The following is a 25,446-nucleotide window of genomic DNA, read 5'->3' as shown; positions in this document are numbered from 1 at the left end:
TGTCTCACATGTAGTGGGTAGACATTCAGTGTCTTCTTGGTGGTTAAATGAGCTGGGTCGACTTTCATAGTCTTCTTCTGGTGGCTCAAATAAGCTGGGTGGACTGTCATAGTCTTCTTCTGGTGGCTCAAATAAGCTTGATAGATCTTCATGGTCTTGTTTATGCATGGCATTCGCTATGGAGTGTTTACATGCTTCCATTTTTGAGTCTGTCACCAAGCTGTCTGTGGAGGCTTATGTCGCTCTCTTTGTGGAGTCCTTCATCACTCTCTCTGTGGAGTCCTTCATCGCTCTCTCTGTGGAGTCCTTCATCGCTCTCTCTGTGGAGTTTGTCATCGCTCTCACTGTGGAGTCTGTCATCGCTCTCTCTGTGGAGTCGTGAAGTGTTCTCGCTGTAGAGTCGACCTGTGCTCTCTCAACGGAGTCGTTCTGTGCTCTCTATGTGGCGTCGTTTTCGTCTTGGGTATTGCTGTCTTCCAATGTATCGACGATCTGCCATGGCACCATTGTATTGGATTCATCTACCATGAGAAGAGTCGCGTTGAGCTTTTCAACTGTGTTGCTGATGCTGTGATCAGGATCTCCGAACAACTCAGCCATGTCTGAGCAGTATTGTGTGTATGGTTCGATGGACAAATTATCGCTTTTTGTTTCGGAGTTGTGATTGTTCTCTTCATGTTCAATGAACAAATCATCTTGTGTGGAGGCTGGGACCCTTCGTGGTGCGTGGACCACTCTCTGTTTCTTGGTGTCAGGCCACAGCATAATCTTGCATTCACGAGTCGGGATGACATATATGCTGCGCTGAAGATTCCCCAATCCGAAGAACTCATCCGGAGAATCGGCGGCCCGGCTGTGGACCGCCAAGCGCGCCGGCGCAAATGGTGCTGATTCTCCGCACCTCCGAGAATTGCGCGCCAGCGGCGTGGTGCGGTTGCAGCGATTCTCTGGCAAGGGGCTGGGAGAATCGCGCCCAAACACTGATACCAAAAGCTTCTATAAGTATATAAAGAGGGAGAAAATAGCTAAAGTTGGCCCTTTAAAGGATGATACTGGTGAGGTAATAATGGAGAACATAGATGGCAGAGGCACTGAACCAATATTTTGCCTCTGTCTTCACGGTAGAAGATAATAAAAAATTTCCAAAAACTACAGTTAATGCAGAGTAACTTGGTGCAATAACCATCACTAGGGAGACAGTATTGAATAAACTGATGGGATCATGGGCAAATAAGATTCTGGGACCTGATGGCCCACACCCCAGGGTATTAAGGAAGGTGGCAGCGGAGATAGTGGACGCATTGGTTTTAATATTTCAGAATTCCCTGGATTCTGGAAGGATCCCGGTGGATTGTAAACATGCTCATGTGACTCCCCCATTCAAAAAGGGAGAGAGGCAAAAAGTAAGAAACTATAGACTGGTTAGCTTGACCTCTGTGGTGGGGAAGTTGCTGGAATCAATCATTAAGGAGGAGATGACTGAACATTTGGAAAGACAAAGCTCAATCCACTGCTGTCAGCACGGTTTTATGAAGGGATAAGTCATGCTTGACAAACTTGCTTGAGTTCTTTGAGGACATAACCAGCAAGATGGATAATGGGGAACCTGTGAATGTAGTATATCTAGACTTTCAGAAGCATTTGATAAGGTGCCGCATGAAAGACTGATACAGAAGGTGAGATCGCAGGGGACTGGAGGTAGAATTGTAGACTGGATTGAGGATTGGCTGACTGACAGAAAGCAAAGGGTCAGGATAAATGGATTCTTCTCTGGCTGGCGGACTGTAACTAGCAAGGTGCTGCAGGGATCAGTCCTTGGACCTCAACTATTTACAATTTATATAAATGATCTGCAAGCAGGGACAGAGTGTAATGTAGCAAAATTTGAGGATGATGCTAAAATAGGTGGGAGAGCAGGCAGTGAGAGGAGATAAAGATTTTACAGATGGATATAGATAGGCTAGGAGAATGGGCCAAGATTTGTCAGATGGAGTATGATGTTGATAAATGTGAGGGTATCCATTTTGGCCGAAAAAATTAAAAGGCAAATTAATATCGAAATGGAAAGCAGATTCAAGTTATGTTAGGGCAGAGGGATCTCAGTGTCTTTGTTCGTGAATCACAAAACGTTAGTGTGCAGGTACAGCATGTAATTAAAAAGGCAAATTAAATGTTAGCATTTATTGCAAAAGGACTGGAGTGTAAAAGTGGAGAGGTGTTGTTGCAGTTGTATAGGGTGTTGGTGAGACCACATCGGGAGTCTTGGGTCCAGTTTTGGGCTCCTTATTGAAGGAGGATGTGTGGCATTGGAGGCAGTTCAGAGAGGGTTCACCAGATTGATTGTGGAGATGAAAGGTTTGACATATGAGGAGAGATTGAACAGTTTGGGGTTACACTCACTGAAGTTTAGAAGGATGAGAGAAGATCGAGGTGTATAAAATACTAAATGGGATTGATAAAATAAACGTAGCCCAAATGTTCCCCCTCGTGGAGAAATCTAGAACGAGAGGTCAGGGATATAAGTTGAGAGGCAGTAGATTTAGAACTGAGATGTGGAGGAACAACTTCTTGCAGAGGGTGGTGAATTTGTGGAACTCGATGCCCCATATAGTGCGGTGGAGTCTGAGTCATTAAATATTTTCAAGAAAGATAAAGATATATTTTTGATTTAAAAAACAGGTTAAAGGGATATGAGCAACAGGTGGGGAGGTGGATTTGAGACCAGGAGGAGATCAGCCATGATCTGATTAAATGACAGAGCAGGCTCGATGGGCTGAATTGCCTACTTCTGCTCCTAATTGCTATGTTCCTGGGAACAAACAGGCTCACCTGTTACTTTAAAGGTAAACAAAAATGGTGGGTTGCGAAGGTCGGCCAGAGTGGGTGGTGAAGGTCGGCTGGTGTAGGTCCTGAAGGATGGCCGGTTGGTAAAAAAGGGTCCCGCGCAAAAAAGTTTGAAAAACATAGCTGCAGTTTATTCAAAGACCCGGCGCAGGCATGATGGGCTGAATGGCCTTGTTGTGTCTCATATCATTCCATGATTTCAATGATGATGCCAACTGGGAACAATTTAACTGCGGGTGGTAGGAAGTCGGGGCTAGATGTGGTATCACTTAATGATAAAACGTAATGTCACAAAACAATTTATCCCTTCATGTTTCCTTGTATCTTTGCAGTTGGATACTGTTAAAAAAAAATGTTAATGCCAATGTGCAAAAACAACTGTTTACACAGGAGCAATATTGATCGAAAAATATACAAATAGACTTTTAAGACTGCAGCATCTCATTTTTCTTCCTCACAGGAATTATCACTGGTTCACATAGCTTCAGCAATCTGGCTGAGGTCAGTATTAATTCAACACCCTGCAGCAAGGTTAGCCAGAGCTGGAGCATATCTGAGACACTGAAGCAGGGAAAAGGGAAAATTATGCAAGTTAATTATTGGTGATGGTCACCAACATTAAAACGTTATTTGATTTCTTTTGAAAATGTCAGTGCATTTGCTTACTTGTAACCCCCAATTTACTAGAACTTCTCTTTAGCATGAGCAGTGGAAGAGTAGAATTGTGGAGTTCAGTCTCCCTGCAGTTCCCCATAGACCAGGCAAGACTCAATTTCTCTTTCACCAGTTTATTTGAGCATATGAAAGGGAGACCTCACTTCAGGCAAGCTGATGTTTCTGCCCTGTGGATATTTGCATTGCTTTTTCTTCCAGCTAAGAGGCATCAATTCCGATATTCATTGTGGGTCTTTATTGTCTTTAGATATTATGATGCATTAACATTAAGATGGTTACTTCAAATCTGCCTTTATTTGGCACTCAATTGGATGCTGTGCAGAGAGCGCCTGTGCCAACCGAGAGACTCAAAGCCAACCAGACCTTGAGCGCCAGGCCTCTTTAATTCTGGGACGCGTCCGTGGTGCCTGTCACAACTCCACATGCACCTCACCAATTATACAAGAAGAATATCGGCCCACCTGCTTTACTGGCAGCAGTCCAAAAGCAAGTCCCAGAATGGGGGTGAAGTGGCAGCAAGAGTGCCTGGTCAGGAGTACTCTCTGAGCTCTGTAAGGCACGACTTTGTAAAAACATTGGAAGAAAAAAATAAAACTTGTCTTTTTGTCGGTGACTGTTGTTTATTCCTCAGTGGCAACTGGAGAATTTAGAGCGGCTGGCCCGGCTCATTGGTGTTTAATATCCCAGAAAAAACTAAAAAAAGGTGTTGCACGTTGCCAAAAATGGCCCTTGGAAAACAGGTGCAATGAAGTCCAATGAGCGTTGGGTGGGATTGAAGTAAGTAAATTAAAATTCAAAATAAGAACTTTGCTCTTCTAAGGAGGTGCTATTTATTTCTAAAAAAAACTCAGAAAAGGTTTCACTGAAATACATCACAGGACAATCATAACTGAGGAGACTATCAGACCCCTTTCATTTCTTCATCATAGAAGACCCTCAAGATCCTCTATTTTATCATCCAATTTTGTTCGAATGGCTACCAAGTCTATTTGTTACTCCATGTGGAATTCCCTTATATGCTTCGATCACTCGATGTTTTACGAAAAACTTTCAGACATCAGACCTACATTGTCCCTCTACTAGTGGGAAACTGAAGACTCTTATTCTAACCTTGCATTTTAATCTAATGGATTTACCATTTCTAAGGCACTTGCAAACTTATCCCTCCGAAAAGATCAACCATCGGACAATTCTTTCTAAAGCTAAAAAATCTATGTTTTTCTCGTCTTTTCTCAAAACACAGACTTCAAAGATTAGGGATCACCCTTGTGGGTCATCTCCACACTGCCTGCAACAGCTGAATGTTTTTCATTGTGACCCAGTGCCCAGATGTTGAACACCAAACTGAAGGAGTAGTCTGACCAAGCAACGTTCAGTTTTACAATAACATTTTCTTACTGTCTTGACTGTGTAGTTCAACATTTTATTGTCTTTGTTGGTTGCAGTTCTGCATTGGTTGAACATATTAAGCACAAAGTCCACTAATGCATCAACTAATTAATTGCTTCATCCTTGGCTATTTCATTACCATTAAAAACGTATATGTTTTACTATTTTCCCTTCTGTGCATTACTTTAATTTTGTTCATATTAAACTTCATCTTCTGCTGCTTTTCTTAATTGAATATTCTGCCTGTTTTATTCAGTAATTTAATGAGTTGCCTCTTCCAATTCTATTGCTAGTCCTAATCTGGGTAGCAAATGCAGATTTGGCCATCACATATTGGGTATCTGATTAGAAATTCTCACCCTTGCTTTCCATAGCCCTCTTCTTCCTATCTCTGTAATATTTTCTTGTTTTACAACCAACAACAACTTGTATTTACATAAAACCTGAAACATAATAAAATGTCCCAAGTTGCTTTACAGGAAGGTTTGTGGAACAATATTTGACATCAAACCACATGAAGAGATATTAGGTCAAATAACCCAAAGCTTGGTCAGAGAGGTAAGTTTTAAAGAGGATCTTAAAGGAGGAAAGAGAGGGAGAGAGACCTAGAAGTTTAGGGAGGGAATTCCAGATGTTTAGTGCCTTGATAGCTGAAAGCCTGGCCCCCAGAGGTGGGCCAATTAAAGTGGGGAATTTTCGAGAATTAGATGAGTGCAGATATTTTAAAAGGATTATATGGCTGAAGAACGACACAGGAATAGGAAGGGCTAAACTCATGGAAAGATTTGAAACAAAGTTGGGAATTTTAAAATCAAGGCATTGCTTAACTGGAGCCAGCGCATGTCAGTAGACACAGGGCTGATAAGTGAACAGGTATTGGTGCGAGTAAAGACATGGCCAGCAGGGTTTTAGATTATCTCAAGTTTATGGAGGAAAAGACATAATATAATAATCTTTATTGTCACAAGTAGTATTGAGAGGCCAGTTAGGAGTGTGTCGGAATAGTGAAGTCTAGAGTTCATCAATGAATGGATTTCATCAGCAGTTGAGCTGAGGCAGTGTTGAGTTGGGTAATATTATTTATATGATCTTGGTGATGGGGTGATATGTGGTTGGAAAGCCATCTTGGGGGTCACATATAATACCAAGGCTGCGAACAGACTGGTTTAGCCTCAGGAAGAGGAATGGTATTTCTGGCTAGGGAAGAGAGTTTATGGTGGGGATCAAAGACAATGGCTTTGTCTTCCCAATATTTAATTGGAAGAAATTTCTACTCATCCAAAATAGGATATCAGACAAATATATCTGTGCTGTTCAAATTCATGCCCCTTGCGTTGCCCTTATTTTATTTGCTGCACCGTTGATGGCTGTGCCTTAGCTGCCACAGTCCTAATCTCTGTCATTTGCTCCAAGGGTCTTTAAGATGCTCCTTAAAACCTAACTCTTGGTCCAAGCCCTTCATTATATGCCCTATTGCTTTGGGGCATTTTAGAATGTGAAAGGGGCCTCTTAAATAAAAACTGTTGTAAACATATTAGCGCTCATGAATTCATCATAAGTGATTTCTCAGTAAAATGATGCCTCATGGGCTCTGAAATCTTGGGATTTTGTGGCATGCAGGGCTTTGCCAAGCTGGTGTCCATCATGGCCTGAAGTCGTGAGATATTAGCAAATGTTTTAGCAGTCCAGGACAGGACAGCACTGGACTCAGTTCCAGCACCTATGCTTATTTTTCCATGCCTAACAATGTAAGGAATCCCTGTTATGAGCATTGGAAAGGAAAAGTCAGGCAGAGTTTCTGCTCCTGAATTGCTGTCTAGTGATCTCTTTCATGAAGTGCATACAGGTATGTTTTCTTTTGTGTTGCATATCTGTATACAATGTGCGGATGGTGGGTGAAAAAAAGATTTTACTCATCTCTGAATACCTTTGTTACCCTTTTTAATTCTGAGTGGGATACTATCACACCAGCTTCACCAATAATGTTGCCAATTAATAATGATAATATTGCTTTTCAGAGTCGCCAGGTATCAAATGATACCACCACAAGGTTCAACCGTATATTGATCAAAGACCCAACAACCAGTCAGTTAGTTCAAGTTCAATAATAGTTTACACACAAGATTAACTCAGACATGCAACATAAAAACACTACAAGCTAAATTATACCTAACACTACAACAATCTGTACTTAACTTCAGGCACCCGGCTTTATGCAGAGGACAAGGCCTTTGTTCAGATCTGGAGTGGCTGGGTCTGGAGAAGTAACTTCGATTCTGCTGGGCTCATCCGTCTGATAGCGATCGTTGATCTTGAACTTGCTTCTGGTCGTGGTGCTGCAGTTGGCTTCAGGTATAGGCCGGGCCGAAAAGTGCCGGTGTGCCAGGGCCAAAAGAGATCGAACAAATGGCAGTGTCTCTCTTTATCCTTTGGGGTTTCGCCCTCTTTTGGGCGGTCTTTAGCTTTGGACCCAATAATTCGGCAGGCTTGGATTACTGCCTTTGATTTGAGCCAATAAAGGGGCGGGTGCCTTGATGGCTGGGCGTGTCCTGGGCGGTCATTTACCTTGGCTGTTTGGGATTCCTGGGTGAACGGAGTGGCGCCAATGTGTCTGGAATTGTATCTGATACCGGAGTACCAGTCCTTTGCCCTGGGGAAATGGGCAATTAGAATGCAAATCGGCTGGGGGCTTCGATACTGTATGCTTTTCTGTTAGCAAATATACATTTAGACTCTGAGTTTGCCTGAATCCTGTATTGGCCATATTTCCCTTGAGTCTTTGCAACTATCCATGTTTCCTTTATAAGTGGCTATCCCAGATGGCTACAGTCCGTCCTCTTGATCATAAATGCGAAGCGTGGTGGATCATAATACTGATCCTTCATCTGTTTGGTGTGCCGGGTACCCTTGGTCAAGGACAGATTCTATACTATTCTGTCCTATGTATTGGAGCATTTATCTAAGTTTTTAATACATCACACATTCATAAATTCTAAAGGGGGCACTATAACATTTCATCATTCATTTAACTTCTTTACACAAGGGGAACTCTAACTGTCCTTACTTAAACTACACTTATGCTGCTAGCTAATAATAAAAGAGAAGTTATAACACAGTACAAAAAGTTTTAAACAATGGCAGCATCACATTCCTACTTAACTTATTACATTTACCGAAACGCAAACTTTATTTATCAGAAAAGGGTTCAAAAAGAGTGTGAGGTTTGTTGAAGTCCAACAACAGGGGCTCGGAGTGTATATATCGGGGAGCGGGAGGCTCTCCTTCGCCATTTTCAAAGTCTAAGTGGATGAATGATACTGCAGAGTATAGCAATAACTAACAGGGCTTCGACCGTGTATGAGAGGGAATACCATTTTACGATGTTATCGCACCATGTGGGAATATCAGTGTTTATTTTCATGGGAGGTGTGGTGTCCGGGCTAGGGGTATCGTGTGGTATGGTTGTGTTTGGGGCCAATGTGGTGTGGGTTACAGGGGCCAACGACGCGCGCAACTGTAGTGATCCAACGATGATCATGATGGAGGTCATCAGTTCTGTCTTCATCTTGTCTTTTTGTTCCTTGTATCCTCGTATATTCCTGGGGGTGCAAGCATAATATCTGTTATTACCTTTGTTTAATATCTCGTTTGTCTGTCTGTTTCTCCTTAATATCAATTTCCCATTAGAATTGTCACCATGTGTGACTCCCTGATTTAAAAAAAAATCAACCATTTTGGTAACAAGACATCTGAAAAGAACATTCTATTAAAGTGTAAGGAATTCTCGCAGCTTGTGCTCGATGCGTTGAGTGGGAGGACAATTTCTCCATCCAGCGCTGGGGTAGTTTGTGTAATAGCAGCAAATTTTGTTTCAACCAAGTGTGTTGAACATGTAAATAGCAGTTGGGGTTAGTGACCGAAGGGTCGCCGGAAACCAAAGTTGAATGCAGAGACTGTGGCAAAGAGCATTCTTTAAACCACACGCAAAAAAAAAGAACAGATCAGGGGAAACAAAGACCTGCCAGAGACAGTAAAGAGTTTTAAAATCTTTTCCAAATCTGTGATGGGAACATGGGGTGCGTATGAGCTGCGGCAGGGCAAGAATTGGTGGAATCCCCGGGTAGGGCGGTGATCAGTGCCGTTGCTCCACTACCCAAGCTTGGCTGACTGAATACATAGGGGGTCCACAGGCAGGGCAGGGATTAGTGCCGTTACTCCACTGCCTGGGTGATCTTATATGAGCGGAAAGAGTTTGTAACATATGGACTCCGAGAATGTGCAGAAGAGTAATTATGACTGCATCAAGAAATTTAGTGGACGGGCGACATTAATTAAATATCCGAGACCGGAAGAATAAAGTGTATCAAGAAATTCGAGAAATAAAGGCAGGCAAGCTCCATCAGAAAATAGGACACTGTAATTCTCAATCGGTTCGTTTTTCTCATCATCTGGACACCTCAGGGTTCCATTTCAAAAAGCGTCGTGAAAGGGTTACCATAACAGGAGCCAGACTTTGAGTCATCACCATCTCCCGGTTGCCAAACTTGTGTCTGGCGTTTTCGTGCCTTGGCCGCGTGGGCTGTCTTGGGATCCGAATCGTTGTTCCGTATCAATCAACAAGAGCTATCGCGGTGCCAATGGGGAATTCTTTGGTCAGAAGGGGCGGTAGCTGCAAAGGCAAAATTTCCATCGTCGGGCGGTGGCGGTGGCTCTGGTTGTGGCAATGAAAGGGGGTATGAGGGGCCAAACATATCTTGGTCGGGGTTCCTGAGGCTGGAGCGACTGGGGCCTGGGCGGTTGTGCCATTGGTCGTTGATTTCAAGTAAGTCTGGAGCGCTGTCACTAGTGTCCTAATCAAGTTTAAGGTGGAAAATCGTTCCTGTGGGCGGAAACACGGTCGGGTCTGTGGATGTGCTGTCCTGGCTGGGGGAGGGTGGACGTGCTGTCCTGGCTGGGGGAGGGTTGGACTAGGTTGTCAGTGGGCGGGGCATAATTGTCTGCTATTGCCAGGGAGACGTGGTGTGAGGGGCTGCACTGGGTTCCATAAACCTTAAGTTGGTTGATATGAAACCATCCTGATTTTCCATTAGGACACGTTATTTTATATACCGAGGAGCTTACTTTATCTGAAATTGAGTAGGGTCCTGCAAATTTAGGGGAGAGGAATGAACTGGGGTTATATAGGGAAATCATCACCTGCTGACCGACTGTATACTCTACTGGGTGTACTGTTTTATCAAAGCAGGCCTTACTCTGCTTTTTCCTAGCGCCTAGTCGGACAGCTGCAGCGAGCTGGGCTGCCTTCACATTTTCCATTACTTGTTGGATTGCTTTTTCATGGGTGAGGGCGGTGACTGTGGGGCTGGCCAAATCAAGTCCTAATAAATATTCAGTTCCTTTCATGGGTCGTCCGGTCATGAGGGTGTGAGGGGTGAATCCGGTGGAACTTGATACCGTGTTCCTAATAAACATAAGTGCAAATGGGAGAACTGTGTCCCATGTAGTGTTGTGCTTTTGCACCATTTTCCTGATAGTTGCTTTTAGGGTTCTGTTCATATGCTCCACAATGCCGCTGGATTGTGGGTGATAGGCAATATGGAAGTTTTGTTTTATCCCCCAAATCGTCAAAAATGTTCTGCATGACTTTTCCTGTAAAATGCGAACCTTGATCCGATTCAATGCTGCGGGGGAGTCCCCAGCGTGTAAATATTTGCTGTGTTAAAATCTTGGCTGTTGCCTTAGCCGTGTTTGTCCTGGAGGGAAATGCTTCCACCCATTTTGTGAAGGTGTCGATCACCACCAACACATATTTAAAACCATTTCTGCAGGGGGGAGGGGACCAATATAATCTAGCTGTCAATTCGACCATGGGCCATTAACAGGGTGGGTGTGTCTTAACTGACCTTTCCTGGAGTATCTGTCTGGATTATTTTGAGCGCAAATTAAACAATTTTCAATATAATGTGTGACGTCTGCTTTTAAATTGGGCCATCAGCACAAAGGTCTTAAGTGGGCAATGGTGGTTTCTATCCCCTGATGTCCTTGTCCATCATGAAATTGACAAATAATCTGGTTCCTGTCCTGGGTGGGGATCACATAAATGCCATTCTTTAGTACAATTCCGTCCTGTACCGTCAGTGTGTTCTTGAATTTGTCGTAGGGGGCGGGGAAGTTACCGTTTAAAATTTGCTGAAGAGTGACGTCTGCCTTTTGGGCCTGTGCTAAATCTCGGTTATTCGTCTGTGAGACCTGGACTGCGTGTACTGGGGCACTCTCGGGGGCTTGCCAAAAGTGACCGTGTCGTGATCCTGCCTTTGCTAGGGCGTCTGCTTTTACGTTACCAGGTGGGGAGGAACGATGATGGCTTCTAATCTTTATTATGCCGTATTTGCGGTCTTTAGCTGTTTCAAGAATGTGCTTCTGTAATGGCGCTGAGGGTAGGGGTTTACTGTCGGCAGATATGAATCCTCCAGATTCCCATAGGGGCAGGAATTCCGTCAAACTGTTACAGACATATAAACTGTCCGAATATATATCAACGGGGGTCGGGAAAGAATCTGGGTGCTGTACTATGTATGCGATGGCTGCTAATTCAGCTGCCTGTGATCCTAAGTGACCTGGTAATTTCAGCGATATCTCCTTTAATGCGTGTCCCTTCATGTCTTCCACATATATACCACATCCTGTAATCCTTTTTCCATTATCAATGGTGGAGGAGCCATCTACAAAATTTTTAAAGATTTACCCGTGGGCTGGGTTCTCTGCGGTCTGATGCCTGATTTTGTGGGTAGCAATTTATGAATAAAGGGTCCTGTGTTGTGCCTGGCTGCGATGATTTCACACTCATGTGCGGTTCCTTCATACTGCAAATGTATGAAGGCTAAAAATGTGTGTCTTTGTCCTTTTTACTGTGATGTACCTGCCTTGTAAGAGTAGGGTCCAGCGCGCTGCTCTGATCTGGCTAACTGAACCGTCCTTTAACCTACTATCCAACAGTAGTTGCGCTGGGGTGTGCTTGGTTAAAATCATTACGGGGTTGAGGCCTGTGATGTGTGCGACGTACTGAACAGCCCAGAAAACTGCGAATTTCGCAGGCTGAAAATCCTTGCTCCACTGGGTCCAAAACTCGTGAGGCATAGGCTACAGGTCTTAAACGATCGTGCCTTTCTTGGAGTAGTACGGTCGATAGGGTTTGGTCGGTGGTCGCTACTTCTATGGCGTATGGGGAGTGTGGATCTGGGCGCGTTTTAATGTATCAATGGCATCCATATGCTGTGGAAGCCATTCCCAAGGGGCGTTCTTTATTAGGAGCTCGGAAAGTAGGGCTGCCTTGGTGGCGAAACCGTCTATATGGTTCCTACAGTAACCAACCAGTCCTAAAAATGACTGGAGTGCAGTGACATTATGGCGCACGGGCAATTTAACAATCGAATCAATCCGTTTTTGCCCTATCTCTCTTTTTCCGTGCGTGATGACTGTGCTTAAATAGAAGACCTTTTCTTTTAGGATTTTGGCCATTTTCGGGTTGACTTTACATCCAATTTTGAGTGTAGGAGACCTAATAGTTCGGAAAGAAGCAAAATGTGCTCTTCTTTGGTATCAGTTTGTAGGAGCAAGTTGCCCACATACTGAATGAGGCATTTGGGTCGGGAAAATTTGGATAATCCATTTGCCAATTGTCGGTGGAAAATGGAGGGAGAGTTGTGGAAACCTTGCAGAAGGCATGTCCACGTATATTGACGTCCTTGGAACGTGAAGGCGCATTTGTATTGGCAATTCTTATCTAAAGGAATGGACCAAAAGCCATTGCTAATATCCAGTACCGTAAAATACTTTGACTGTAGTCCCTGCTTTAGCATTGTATCGAGACTTGTGGCAATGGTGGGGGCTGCTAATGGAATTACTTTATTGAGTTCTCTGTAATCGATGGTCAGTCTCCATGAACCGTCTGGTTTCCTTACGGGCCAAATTGGGGCATTTTTTGTTGAGGCTATGGGCTGAATTACACCTTGGTCTAGTAAACTTTAAATTACTTTTGCAATTTCACCCTTGGCTTGCTGTGGGAAGCCGTATTATTTCTGGGGCTTGGGATCGGGACCTGTAATGGCGACTGTTCCCGGAATATTTCCACAATCATCAATTTATTACACAGATGGATCACCGCATCAAGCCAGATCGCCTGCAGCTGCATCCTCAAGCAGACAACGCCAAAAAGGACTTCTCACATTGGCTAGCTTGCTTTGAAGCGTACATCGGATCTGCGACAGACCCAATCCCAGAAGCACAGATTCTGTACACGCGGCTGAGCTCCGATGTCTTTCCCCTCATCCAGGATGCGCCTACCTACGCAGAGGCCATGGCGCTACTGAAAGAGAACTACGCTCAGCAGACCAACAAGATATACGCCAGGCACTTCCTGTCCACGCAGCACCAACTTCACGGTGAGTCTGTGGAAGATTTCTGGCGTGCCCTGCTCGCCCTGGTGAGAGACTGTGATTGCCAGGCAGTTTCGGCCGCTGAACATTCTAACCTGCTAATGAGACATACGTTCATTACGGGTATAGGGTCGGTCTACATCCGCCAGCGCCTCTTAGAAGGGGCTACGCTTGACCTCGCGGCGACCAAGAAACTAGCGCTCTCGCTCACAGTCGCCTCACGCACCGTTCAGGCGTATGCCCCCGACTGCATGGCCCACCCCTCCTGGGCATCGTGGACCCCGCCAGCTGCCACCCCATCGTGGACCCCATCAGCGACCACCCCCAGCTAACCCCACGCCTGCACTGCACGGCAGCCAACCAACCCCGGGGGACCCAAGTGCTACTTCTGTGGACAGACAAAACACCCCTGGCAGCGCTGCCCAGCGCGGAACGCGCTCTGCAAGGCCTGCGACAAGAAAGGACATTTCGCTGCAGTGTGCCAGGCCCGCTCACTCGCCGCTATTGTCCCTACATCCCCCGTGTGCGGCCAGTGGCTGCCGCCATCTTCCTCGCCTCAGACCACGTGCGGCCCGTGGGCGCCGCCATTTTGCTTGCCTCACAACCAATGGGCGGAGCCATCTTGCCTGCCCCAGGCCACGTGTGGCCCGTGGACACTGCCATCTTCCCCGCATCAGGACCCCTGCCTGTCAGGCACCTCATCGGGCCGCTCATCGCCTGCAACCGCTGACGACTCGCCTCCGTCACGATCGACCAGTCCCAACTGCACAACCTCGCGACCGCGCCGACAAAGGTGAAGGTCGACGGGCATGAGATATCCTGCCTTCTGGACTTCGGGAGCACCGAGAGCTTCATCCAACCCGATACGGTAAGGCGCTGCTCCCTCACGGTACACCCCATTAACCAAAAAATCTCCCTGGCCTCCGGATCCCACTCCGTGGCGATCCGGGGGTACTGCATCGCCACCCTCACCATCCAGGGTGTAGCGTTCAGCGACTTCCCACTCTACGTCCTCCCCAACCTCTGCGCTGCCTTGCTACTTGGCCTGGACTTCCAGTGCAACCTCCAGAGCCTAACCCTGAAATTTGGCGGGCCCCTACCACCCATTACTGTATGCGGCCTCACGACCCTTAAGGTCGACCCGCCTTCTCTGTTTGTAAACCTCACCCCGGATTGCAAACCCCTCGCCACCAGGAGCAGACGGTACAGCGCCCAGGACAGGACCTTCATCAGGTCTGAGGTCCAGCGGCTGCTGCGGGAAGGTATCATCGAGGCCAGCAACAGCCCCTGGAGAGCCCAAGTGGTAGTGGTGAAAAAGGGGGAGAAAAACAGGATGGTCGTTGACTGCAGTCCGACCATCATTTGGTACACGCAGCCTGATGCGTACCCCCTCCCAAGCATATCTGATATGGTAAATCAGATTGCACAGTACCAGGTCTTCTCGACAGTGGACCTGAAATCTGCCTATCACCAGCTCCCCATTCGCAAGGCGGACCGCCCGTACACCACGTTTGAAGCGGACGGCCGCCTTTACCATTTTCTTAGGGTTCCCTTCGGCGTCACTAACGGCGTCTCGGTCTTCCAACGGGAAATGGACCGAATGGTTGACCGATACGGACTGCGGGCCACCTTCCCGTACCTGGGTAACGTCACCATCTGCGGCCACGACCAGCAGGACCACAATGCTAACCTTTCCAAATTTCTCCACACCGCCAAACTCCTCAACCTAACCTACAACAAGAAATGTGTGTTCAGCACAAACCGATTATCCATCCTCGGCTATGTGGTTCAGAACGGAGTTCTAGGGCCTGACCCCGATCGCATGCGCCCCCTCATGGATCTCCTCCTTCCCCACTGCCCCAAGGCCCTTAAATGATGCCTGGGGTTCTTTTCGTACTACGCCCAGTGGGTCCCTAACTATGCGGACAAGGCCCACCCACTCATCCACTCCACCGGTTTCCCACTGACAGCCGAGGCTCACCAGGCCTTCAACCATCTCAAAGCCGACATCGCCAAGGCTGCGATGCACGCGGTCGACGAGACGCTCCCCTTCCAAGTCGAGAGCGATGCATCAGACGCCGCTCTGGCCGCCTCCCTCAACTAGGCAGGCAGGCCCGTGGCATTCTTTTCCCGCACCCTCCATGCCTCCGAAATACGGCACTCTTCCGTCGAAAAGGAGGCCCAAGCTATCGTTGAAGCTGTGCGGCATTGGAGGCATTACCTGTCCGGCAGGAGATTCACTCTCCTTACAGACCAACGGTCGGTTGCCTTCATGTTTAACAACACACAACGGGGTAAGATCAAAAATGATAAGATCTTGCGGTGGAGGGTCGAGCTCTCCACCTTTAATTACGAGATTTTGTATCGCCCCGGTAAGCTCAACGAGCCCCCAGATGCCCTATCCCGAGGTACATGTGCCAGCGCACAAATGGACCGTCTCCGGACCCTGCACGACGATCTCTGTCACCCAAGGCTCACCGCTTTTATCACTTCATTAAGGCTCGCAATCTGCCCTACTCCATCGAGGAAGTCAGGGCTGTCACCAGAGACAGTGTAAGTGCGCGAAGTGTAAACCGCACTTCTACCGGCCAGACCATGCGCGCCTGGTGAAGGCATCACGCTCCTTTGAACGCCTCAACGTGGACTTCAAAGGGCCCCTCCCTCCACCGACCGCAGCGCGTATTTTCTCAATGTGGTCGACGAATATTCCAGATTCCCTTTTGCCATCCCATGCCCCAATATGACGTCTGCCACCGTCATCAAAGCCTTCAACACCATCTTCGCTCTGTTCGGTTTCCCCGCCTACGTCCACAGCGACCGGGGATCCTCATTTATGAGCGATGAGCTGCGCCAGTACCTGCTCAACAGGGGCAGTGCCTCGAGCAGGATGACCAGCTACAACCCCCGGGGAAACGGGCAGGTGGGGCGGGAGAACGGGATGGTCTGGAAGGCCGTCCAGCTGGCCCTGTGGTCCAGAAATCTCCCGGTCTCCCGCTGGCAGGAGGTCCTCCCCAATGCACTTCACTCCATTCGGCGCTCCTGTGCACGGCGACTCACGAAACCGCCCATGAACGTCTCTTTGCCTTCCCCAGGAAGTCCACCTCCAGGGTTTCGCTCCCAATGCGGCTGGCAGCTCCAGGACCCGTTCTCCACAAGCACGTGCGGCTCCACAAGGCGGACCCGTTGGTTGAGAGGGTACAGCTACTCCACGCAAACCCGCAGTGCGCCTATGTAGCGCACCCCGAAGGCCGCCAAGACACAGTCTCCCTCAGGGACTTGGCACCAGCTGGGTCCCCCCCTCCCCCCGCTCTGTCCCAGCACCACCCTCCATTCCCCCAGCGCACCCCACGACAGCCCCCATTCCAGGACAATCCGTCCTCCCCTTGGTCCCACCCGGGGATGAAGAGGATGTTAACACGCTCCAGGAGTCAACAACGACTGAGCCGACGCCTGACTCGTCACCAGCACTGTGGTGCTCTCAACGGCGGATCAAGGCGCCCAACCGTCTAAATTTGTCACCTTCTCTGAAATGTTAATGACAACCTGTATGTAAATAGTTTTCCACCACCCCCTCTGGACTCATTTTGAACAGGGGGTGAATGTGGTAGTCACCACTGTTGTATTATATGGTATATACTGCACTGCATACGAGGGTATTATGGTAAGGCCCCTGTACTACAGGGACATGGGTTGATCCCTGCCTGCTGGCTCCGCCCAGTAGGCGGAGTATAAATGTATGTGCTCTCCGAACTGCAGCCATTTCGGCGGCAGCTGTGTTGAAGTTATCTCCATGTCTGAACCTTCCTTTGTCAAGTGCACCACAAGGAAGCTGCTTATGTTACACCGAGAACATAACAAATCATGGTACCAGGACTGAACTGTTTCAATCCACATAACCATGCCCCAGCATACAGTGACAACCAGCAACGATATCCAGGCAAGATGTTCGAGATCCGGGTTCCGCAGCAGCTCCAGTGCCACAGCGATCTCCGCGAAAACTGGCGGGCATTCCGGCAAATGTTTGAAATCTTCCTGGTTGCAGCCGAACTAGAAGAAGTGTCCGAAGCTGAAAAGACAGAGCTTCTCCTCACCATCGCCGGTGCCAGAGCAGAATCTTTTTAAAATTCAAGTTCTCCAAGGGGCAAAACAGGAGCGACTTCCAGGCAGTCCTGGATAAATTCGGCAAATACTGTGAGGAAAACACACTCCAACCAGCAAGAAAAGGTAAGAGAAGTGCCAGTACCCACCACGAGGCCGAGATCCCGGAGCAGAGAATGATTTTGGTCGGCGGCCATCTTTCTAAAGGGTCTGCACTTGCACAGTTGCGCGAGAAAGTCCGTTTGCGCATGCGCAAGACGCATCGCATGCGCAATCACAAAAACGGCCATCGGTAAAGGAACAGCGGTCTGCGCATGTGCAATCGCTTCCTACGTGCTAAGTCACATGCGTCATGACGTCAGAGGCCCCGGACCACGCTCATTTAAAGAGGAAACGTCCCAAATCAAAGAAAAAATCTTTTAAAGCCGTAAAACAACCTTCCTTCACCTGGAATGACAGCACAATGCCTCAAATTGAACCAGGAAATGAAATTAACCTCCGAAGAACCCTGCAACAAGCAGTTACCTACGCCCAAACCGATGATTCCGACCTTGAATACTTCGATACTGACCTTTACATTTTCTATGGACCTCGCGAGCCCAATGCCTGCTCCGACGCAAACAGTGATGATATGGTCCTAGAAAACTACGACTCGGACGAACCTTTCACCTTGGGAGGCTACCCCAGTACCAACCGAACCGCAACTAGACGTGTTGCACATTGGCGACCCCCGTATTGAATCTGACGCAGACGCGGATTCGTTATTCGGATTTGAGGATCTTCAGCCCAGCAGATATGACATCCCAACTCGTGAGTGCAGGGTGATGCTGCAGCCTGAAACCAAGAGACAGAGAGCGGTACAAGCCCACAGAGAGCGGCCTGCTGTCACACAGAGCGTGGTCCACGCCCCACTCAGGGTTCCCGACTCTACGAAAGAAGACACGCAAGACACCACAGTCCTTGCATGAACAAGAAGTGACTCCAGTGTCACAAGCCTCCACGGCAAGCTCGTGGACAGACTCCACAATTGCAGAAACGCAAGACTCCAGAGCGCAGTCCTTGCACGAACAAGAAGTGACTCCAGTGTCACAAGCCTCCACAGCGAGCTCGTGGACAGACTCCACAATTGCAGAAACGTAAGACTCCAGAGCGCCGTCCTTGCACGAACAAGAAGTGACTCCAGTGTCACAAGCCTCCACAGCGAGCTCGTGGACAGACTCCACGATAGAAGAAATGCAAGACTCTAGAGTGCAGTCCTTGCACACACAAGATGTGACTCTAGTGTCACAAGCCTCTGCAGCGAGCTCGTGGACAGCCTCCACGATAGAAGCAACGCAAGACTCCGACGCGCAGTCCTTGCAGGAACAAGACCATGAGGGTCCAGCAACCTCCTCTGACCAACTAGCGGCAGACGATGCAAGTCTGCCATGCTCAAGTAAACAGCAAGAATATGACAGTCTACCGCGCTTCAGTGCACAGCAGGACGGCCATGATGGTCTATCATGCTACAGTGAAGAACAAAGCGACGATGACAGTCCAAGCCCAAATGAAGGACAACAGTAAAACAATGACAGTCCACCCACATTGTTTGCACCATCAGATGAAGACTCTGACAATTTACCCAACCCAAGTGAACAACAAACAGCTACTGAGGATCTACCCACGGTATGAGAGACGAGTGACGACAGCATCCCACTTCCCGTGCAAGATGTGCAAAGTGACAGACCTCAGCTAGTGTGTACAGAGGCACTGGTGACTCGGGTGACACCACGATACTTCCACCCCCATTCGCTCGAACCTCTCCACAAGTCAATGCATTCCTGCATGTTCCGACTCCAGACGTGCAGTTTCAAGAAATCTCAGCTGACTCCAGTGAACCTGCTAAGACTCTGGACGGGGAGCATCAACAAACCAACACTGACTCAGTTAAAACAGACCAGACTGCAGATGGGGAGCAACCAAACACCGACTCTGATTCACGTAAGCCGGACTTTACTCCAGACAGGCAGTGCTGCAACCTCAGTGATGGCACGCTCAGGGTGACAGCAGATGCCACAATGACAGGAGATGGATCACTTAACGATTACACTGGGTCAGTAATAACAAGCAGCGGCTACAGTCCAAGAGGAACACACCAATATCCACTCATTCTTTCCACACCAGCAGTGCAGCCAATGACAGCTCATGTTGGACAAACCCAGTATTCAGGCATGCAGCAGCCAGCAGTCTATGCAGCATATTCTCAAACAGGCCAGCACTACGGATTGCCCACTGATGGAATCAAGACCGAAGAAGGACTACCGCAAGCGCAATCTACACTACAGACTGGATGCCTTAGTTACAGCCAAGGATTTGCTGCACCCCAGCCTGGCCAGACTGCATATTCCTATCAAATGCAACGTTCCAGTTTCACACCATCACTAGGTATTTATGCGAGCAACAATTCTGTTTCCAATTCGACAAGCTTCAACGGTTCTCAGCAGGATCACCCTTCCTGCACAGCACGTGGTCAGAACCAGTATGTACAGTCTTATCCAACTTCACCATATGGCACATCCATGACCTCGAATGATACTCTTGATGGTACCTCTTCAACGTCAATATCTTATCAGCTACAAGATGCCATCCGACAGCACCATCACAAACATCGAAAAAAGAAAGGGACTCCAAATCAGACAGCAAAGTGATTTGACCACTTCTTGGTTCCTGTGGCACAGGGACGTTGATGGCGTTCATAACCAAGAGAGACAATTGACCATGATGATTGATGGTTTTTGGACTCACACAAATGATTTGGACTTATTGTTTAATCACTGTTCCCATGACTTGTATCTACCTTACCTTATCTACCTGTTCTTTGTTCAATTTTCTTAAAGTGTACAGAAAATATGAACATATAAAAAAGGGGGGGATGTGGTGATGTGCATCAATGTAAATACATGTAGGCTAGCTAGACACTAGAGGGAGCACAAGAGACATCACACACACACACTCAACCAATAGATCAAGAGATAGGACACGACTAATAGACATTCACGATACACAAGGAGGTGACACGACCACAGAGGGGCATTACACCACACACATGATCCGCCTCTTTCCAGTGGAGACCGTCAGTGAGTACAGACACAGGGTTGATTCAATATTACACCCACCACGTGGATTGCAGCAACTGGTTAGTCAGTCTGGGTAGCTATAGTAGGATTAGCAGTAGTGTCGAACATGAGTAATAGAAGTGTAAATAGTTTAATAAACGTGTTGATGTTATCTCCATGTCATGAACGGTTACTGTAACACTGTACACTTGTGATCATGTAAGGTGATGCCCCCTTTAAGACCGGGCTTGGAATCCTGGGGAACTCCGCCTCCGGCTCCGCCCATCTGCAGAGCCGTATATAAGGGGCCGCCATGTAGGCGGCGTAGCTGTTAGCACATGTCTCAGCACCAGTCTAGTTCTTAGTTTATTAAAGCCTTCTTTACCGTTTACACTCGAAGCGTCATTATTGAGGGTACCACAATTTAATAAACTAAACTACATCAGGATGGACGCAGGCCTAAAACCAGAGAAGCTCAACCTGGAAGCACGGACACCGGAGGCAAAGGAAATTTTTTAATACTGGCTCCGATGCTTCGAGGCTTACTTGGACTCCTCAGAGACACCCATCATGGGGCCGCGCAGGCTGCGTCTACTCCACGCCCGGGTGAGTCACAGAATCTTCGCCACACTCGAAAAGGCGAAGACTTATGAAGAGGCGGTCGAGCTACTCCGCAAGCGGTTCGTCAAGCCTATCAATGAGGTGCACGCCAGGCATCTGCTCTCTACGTGCCGGCAGCCCTCGTGGGAATCGCTAGACGAATTCATCGAAAAACTCACCGCGCTTGCCAGGGACTGTGACCACCAGGATGTGACAGGGGAAGTCCATATGAACCTGCACATCAGAGACGCTTTCGTGTCCAGCATCCGCTCGACCCACATCCGGCAACGGCTGCTCGAAAACGGGGCAAAAGACCTCCAGGACACGCTAACGCTCGCCTCCTCGCTGGAGGTGGCCCAACATAAATTAGGTACGTACCCAGCGGACTCTGCGAGCCCCCCCCGGACTTCCTCAGACTCAGCCAGATTACAGGCCTGCGCCACACGGCGACCCGCTCATCATGGGGGCACACCGTGCTACTTCTGCGGGCAGGGCCAGCACCTACGCCCACGCTGCCCAGCCCGCTCCGGGACTGCGGGAAGAAGGGGCATTTTGCGAGGGTCTGCCTGGCCAGACCCAGGGGCCAGAAGAACAATGAACAGCCTGCCCGAAAATCAGGCTCTCCGGCCCGTAGGCCTCGCAATGCGGCTGCGCACCGACCCGACACGTTCCCTTCTGACGCGTCGTCAGCCTCGTGCGAATCATGGGAGCGGCCATCTTGTCGGTGGCCATGTTCTCGACCCGACACGCGCAGCCGACGGCGGCGGCCATTTTACGAGTCCGACTCAGCTGAGGACTCGGACTACCCGCGAGTGGGAGCGATCGCCCTCTACCAAACTCGGCCAAAACACCTGCAGAACTGTATGATGCAGGTCCAGGTCAACGGGCGCGACACTGCATGCCTCTTCGACTCCGGGAGCACGGAGAGCTTTATCCATCCTGAAACGGTAAGGCGCTGCTCCCTGCGCACCCATCCCGCGTCCCAAACCATAGCCCTCGCATCCGGGTCCCACTCGGTACAAATCAAGGGATACTGTATCGCGGATCGCTCGATCCAGGGTGCCAAGTACACCCGTTTCAAATTTTATATCCTCCCCCACCTCTGTGCCCCCCTGCGGCTCGGACTGGATTTCCTGTGCAGCCACCGAAGCCTGACACTGAAGTTCGGCGAACCCTTGCCCCCCCTCACGATATGCTGCCTTGCGACACTGAAAGTCGCACCCCCCTCGCTATTCGCGAACCTCACTCCCGACTGTAAGCCCGTTGCCACCAGGAGCCGGCGGTACAGTGCGCAAGATATGACTTTTATCAAGTCAGAGGGCCAGCGTTTACTGGGAGAGGGGGTCATCGAGGCTAGCAACAGCCCCAGGAGAGCACAAGTGGTGGTAGTCCGACCCGGGGATAAGAAACGGATGGTCGTGGATTATAGCCAGACCATAAACTGATTCACGCAGCTTGATGCGCACCCCCTTCATCGCATCGCGGAAGTGGTAAATCGGATCGCCCAATACCGAATATTTTCTATCGTCGACCTCAAATCCGCCTACCACCAGCTCCCCTTCCGACCAAAAGACCGCCCCCATACTGCCTTTGAAGCAGCCGGCCGGTTCTTCCATTTCCTCAGGATCCCCTTCAGCGTCACAAATGGGGTCTCCGTCTTTCAAAGGGCGATGGATCAAATGGTGGACCAGTACGGTTTGCGGGCTACATACCCGTACTTGGACAATGTCACCATCTGCGGCCATGACCAGCAGGACCATGACGCAAACCTCAGAAATTTCCTTCAGACCACCCGAGCCCTTAACCTGACCTATAATGAGGGAAAATGCATTTTCCACACAACCCGGCTAGCCATCCTCGGCTATGTCGTGGAAAATGGGGTCCTAGGTCCTGACCCCGACCGCATGCGCCCCCTTAAGGAACTCCCCCTCCCCGGCAGCCTCAAGGACCTCAAACGGTGCTTGGGGCTCTTCTCCTACTATGCCCAGTGGGTCCCCAAGTATGGGGACAAAGCCCGCCCACTCATAAAGACCACCACTTTTCCCCTCTCGGCTGAGGCTCGATTGGCCTTCAACCGCATCAAGGCCGATATCGTCAAGGCCGCTATGCGCGCGGTGGACGAAACTATCCCCTTCCAGGTAGAGGGCGATGCGTCAGACATCGCCCTGGCTGCTACCCAAAAACAGGCAGGCAGACCAGTAGCGTTCTTCTCACGGACCCTCACCGCCTCCGAGGTTCGACACTCTGCAGTCAAGAAGGAGGCACAAGCCATTGTGGAGGCTGTGTGGCGCTGGAGGCACTACCTAGCCGGTAGGAGGTTCACCCTCGTCACCGACCAACGGTCGGTCGCCTATATGTTCGAAATCATGCAAAGGGGGCAAAATAAAAAACGATAAAATTTTGAGGTGGAGGATCGAACGCTCCACCTACATTTACGATATCAAGTATCATCCAGGGGAGCTCAACGAGCCCCCAGATGCAGTGTCCCGCAGCACATGCGCCAACACGGAGGACGACCGCCTGCAAGCCATCCACAATGACCTCTGCTACCCGGGGGTTACCCGGCTCATCCATTTTATCAAGTCCCGCAACCTACCTTACTCAATCAAGGAGGTGAAGGCCATGGTCAGGGCCTGCCAGATCTGTGCGGAATGCAAACCACACTTCTACCGGCCAGACAAGGTTTGGCTCGTGAAGGCCTCGGGGCCCTTTGAGCGACTGAGCGTGGACTTCAAGGGGCCCCTCCCATCCACCAATCATATTGCCTATTTCCTCACCGTTATCGATGAGTTCTCCCGTTTCCCATTCGCCATTCCCTGCCGCGACATGACCTCAGCCACCGTGATTAAGGTACTGCACAGCATCTTCACTCTGTTCGGTTTCCCCGCTTATATCCACAGCGACCGGGGTACATCGTTCATGAGCGATGAACTGCGTCAGTATCTGCTCAGCAAAGGCATCGACTTGAGCAGAACGACCAGTTATAACCCGTGGGGAAACGGGCAAGTGGAGAGGGAGAACACGACAGTGTGGAAGGCTGTAATTCTGGCCCTCCGGTCAAGAAGTCTCCCAACTACCCGCTGGCAGGAGGTGCTGCCCGATGCCTTACACTCCATTAGGTCGCTCCTCTGCACGGCCATGAATGAGACCCCTCACAACCGATTGTTTGTCTTCCCCAGGAAGTCTACCTCCAGATTCTCGCTTCCACCTTGGCTGACAGCTCCGGGACCTGTTCTTCTCTAGAGGCACACGAGGAGCCATAAAACAGACCCCATGGTCGAAAAGGTCCGATTACTCCACGCCAACCCCAGTTACGCCTACATCGAGTACCCCGACGGCAGGCAAGATACGGTTTCCCTCCGGGATCTGGCACCCGCTGGATTCCCCACTACAGAAGCCCCTTCCCGCACCGCTCCCCTGCAGGACCCGGCACCCCCTACAACACACCCCTCCCGGCCCCACTCCCCGTTGGTGAGCACCTACCGCACGCGCCCCCTAGCGTCCCCCCTTTACACACCCCGCCGGCGCCGGCACCGCTACCCCCGGCCCCACCTATTCCCCCTGCGCCCTGTTCCCCTGCCCCGACCTGGACCGAATCTCCGACTGCCGTGCTCCCGGACGTACCCTCAACCAAGACGTCAGTGTCCACCGCACCACCGCCCGAACTGAGGAGATCGATGAGGACGATCCGGCCACCGAGGCGGATGGACTTATGATGGCACTTCACCCCCGCCGGACTCTTTTTAAATGTGATGACCGGTTACTGTAACACTGTACCCTTGTCATCATGTAAGGTGATGTCCCCTTTAAGTCCGGGCTTGGAACCCTGGGGAACTCCGCCTCCGTCCATCTGGGAGCCGTATATAAGGGGCCGCCTTGTGGGCGGCGTAGCTGTTAGGACACGTCTCGGCATCAGTCTAGTTCTTAGTTTATTAAAGCCTTCTTTACCGTTTACACTCTAAGCGTCGTTATTGAGGGTACCACACTCCACGTCTGAACCTTCCTTTGTCAAGTGCACTCAAGGAAGCCGCCTATGTTACACCTACAACATAGCAAATCGTATGCCGCTAGTGAAGTTCAAGCCATATGAATTATATGAGGGGGGGTGGGCGGAATAGCAACTCATGATTTCTATACCAAGTCTCTTGAGTTTCCGAGACGTCGCGGTTGCCATCATTGTTGCTGTTGCAGCTTGTTTCTTTTTCTTCGAAACCACTCCAACACGACCCGGGGCTGCCCTCCGATGCACTGACCAGCACTGCCGGACTCTGCAGCAGGCAGCATCGCGCCTTTAAACAGAACCCGCCCTC

The 25,446-nt window shown here is 49.3% G+C and overlaps 1 protein-coding gene and 1 long non-coding RNA gene across 3 annotated transcripts in view; one reads left to right on the top strand and one right to left on the bottom strand.

The window, feature by feature from the left end:
- The window catches only part of LOC140388029 (cAMP-dependent protein kinase type II-beta regulatory subunit), a 212,224-nt gene that overhangs the window by 4,099 nt on the left and 182,679 nt on the right, over window positions 1-25,446 (top strand). The gene's annotated exons all lie outside the window — the stretch shown is intronic.
- On the bottom strand, window positions 4,929-25,440 carry LOC140388030 (uncharacterized). Its single transcript, XR_011934061.1, has 2 exons — window positions 25,274-25,440; window positions 4,929-8,507 (listed from the first exon to the last, which is right to left on the bottom strand). It is a non-coding gene; the product is annotated as an uncharacterized lncRNA (long non-coding RNA).

Source organism: Scyliorhinus torazame, chromosome 13 (assembly GCF_047496885.1).
Source record: "Scyliorhinus torazame isolate Kashiwa2021f chromosome 13, sScyTor2.1, whole genome shotgun sequence".
Lineage (NCBI taxonomy): Eukaryota > Metazoa > Chordata > Chondrichthyes > Carcharhiniformes > Scyliorhinidae > Scyliorhinus > Scyliorhinus torazame.
The sequence above is the reverse complement of the archived record's forward strand: the minus strand, read 5'-3'. Positions and strand labels throughout refer to the sequence as shown.